Raw genomic sequence first — 2,623 nt, 5'->3', positions numbered from 1 at the left:
CAGATACAACAGCTGCAACTAGAGTCACCACCTGGTTAAACTTAACGGTAATCTACAGTCATTGTGCAAGATCCGTTCTTTTTCTGCACAGACCAAATAGGTGAATTGAATAAGGATGTGGTGGGAATCACCACCACTGCATCTTTCAAGGTCTTGATATTGGCACTAATTTCTGCAATCCCTCCATGAATGTGGTATTGCTTTTAGTTTACTGTTTCCCTAAATGGAAGTAGTTCTAGAGACTTTCCTTGGCCTTTCCCACAATAATAGCCCCAAATCCACAGGTCAGGGATATAATGTGGGCATCCTGCTAGTGGTTGAGTGTGTCTATTCCAATTACATATTCTGGGACTGGGAAATTAACCACAGGATGGGTTTGAGGACCCACAGAGCATACTATGAGATAGACTTGAGTTAATATTCCATTGATCATTTGATCTCTATAAACCCCTACACTGACTGGTGGTCTACAATGACGTTTTTGTCTCCTGGAATTCATGTCAGTTCAGAGCCAGTGTCCAATAGTCCAGAAAAGGTATGATTATTTACTTTACCCAGTGAGTTATCCTGATAAAAAGCTGTAGGTCCCTTTGGAGAGGGATGGGAGAAGTATTAGCAGTACAAGTTTTTGTCAAGCCTCCACCTTCATTCAGGTATTAGTCGGTAAACTGGCTCAAATCTGGGAATTGATTGAGGGGCTGTGACTCTCTGTTTTTACATTCAGGTTAAACTTTTGCTCACTTGACCTAGAATTTTTCTGCTTATACAAATCAAGTAGAATTTAGTCATTGTTGTTGTTGTTGTTGTTTTAAATATCGATTCCACTTTTAGGAACACCACAATCAAATAGTCAATGCCATAGATTTATGTAAGTCAGACTATTCCAATTGCTGCTTTGTTTCTGTCACCCATTACCATAACCATGCCAACCTTGCCTTTGGTGCTTAAGTGCTGCTACTTGGCCCCTGCCTCCCTGAAACTCAGTTACTTTCATTGCATTTCGATTTCTCAATTCAGTGACAAGTTCCCATGGTAAGGTCTAACCTATAGAAAGAACTATCATAGAGTTTTTCAAGGATGCCAGGATTCTCCTTACCAGTTTATTTCTCACAGTAATGGTGAAAGGCAAGCCTTTTTTTTTAAACCTTCCCAGTGTAAGTCTCAAATGACAAAAGTACTCTAACATTCCAATCTTTCCACATCTTTGAATCCTTCTCCATTAAACCAAAGCAGGTCTGGCATTTCTAATTTGTTTTCTATAGGCCACCTTTTAGTCCATGTTTCAGCCAACCAAACAAATAATTCATGAGAGTCCTTCCTAACCCCCCATCTGCAACATTAAATGCAGAATCTCTGCTTGGTGAGATTTTATCAATAAATTTAGCCTGATCCAAATTTATGTTCCTTCCACCATCCCACACCCTCAATATTGTTTTACACACATACTCCACAGATTTCTGTCTGTATAAATTAGGAAACTTAAGTAGTTCTTTTGGAATACAGTATACTTTCTCACGAGTTATACTTCATACCTTCATACCTTTAGGGCCCTGCTGCAATAAGTCTAGTTATAGCCCCTTTTTGTGCCTAGTGCAACCATGGTTCATGATCCCAAGAAGCCTCTGAAGCATGTAGCAGTTCCAAAGCATTGGATAGTGGATAAACTGACTGATGTCTTTGCTCCTCATCCAGCTACTGGTCCCCATAAGCTGAGAGATTATCTCCCTCTCATCATTTTCCTAAAGAACATGCCTAACAAGAGATAAAATGAAGAAGATCTTTATGCAATATTTTATTAAGTTTGATGACAAGGTCCAAACTGATATAACATACCCTGCTGGTTTTATGCATGTCATCAGCATTGACAAGACTGGGGAGAATTTCTGTCTGATCTATGACCCCAATGGTTGTTTTGCTGTTCATTGGATTACACCTGAGGAGGCTAAGTATAAGTTGTGCAGTGTGAGAAAGATCTTTGGGGGGACAAAAGGAATCTCTCACCTGGTGACTAATGATGCTCGCACCATCTGCTATCCTGATCCCCTCTTCAAAGTGAATGACACCATTTAAATTGATTTGGAGACTGGAAAGATTACTGATTTCATCAAGTTTGATACTAGTAATCTGTATATGGTGACTGGAGGTGTGTTAACGTGGGAAGAATTGGTGTGATCACCAACAGAGAAACACCCTGGTTCTTTTGATATAGTTCACCTGAGAGATGCCAGTGGCAACAGCTTTGCTATCCAACTCTCCAAAATTTTTAATATTGGCAAAGGCAACAAACCATGGATTTCTCTTCCCTGTGGAAAGGGTATCTGCCTTACCATTGCTGAAGAGAGAGAGACAAGAGACTGGCGGCCAAACAGAGCAGTGGGTAAAATGATCCCTAGGTGATGTGATCGGAAGTCTTTATACTTATTTAAAGGTCATACAGCACAATTTTTAAAAAATAAGTCTGGTTGTAGGTCAAAAAACAAAGAGGGTTTGTGGGAGTGGGTCATGAGGAGAATCAACATTGTTTTGCATGTCAGCTACATCAAAGGAGGCCATTACAGTTTCCTCAGATAATGCAGGGTTAATCCCCTCAGAACATGGTGAGGGTGGAGTGGGTGGAAAAGCT

The 2,623-nt window shown here is 40.3% G+C and overlaps 1 pseudogene; it reads left to right on the top strand.

Moving 5' to 3' along the window:
• The first annotated feature begins 1,598 nt into the window (after nucleotides 1–1,598).
• On the top strand, nucleotides 1,599–2,381 carry LOC116864434 (annotated as a pseudogene).
• Nucleotides 2,382–2,623: the final 242 nt, after the last annotated feature.

Source organism: Lontra canadensis, unplaced genomic scaffold, assembly GCF_010015895.1.
Source record: "Lontra canadensis isolate GAN:19392208 unplaced genomic scaffold, GSC_riverotter_1.0 scaffold5, whole genome shotgun sequence".
In the NCBI taxonomy this organism is placed as follows: Eukaryota; Metazoa; Chordata; class Mammalia; order Carnivora; family Mustelidae; genus Lontra; species Lontra canadensis.
The sequence above is the reverse complement of the archived record's forward strand: the minus strand, read 5'-3'. Positions and strand labels throughout refer to the sequence as shown.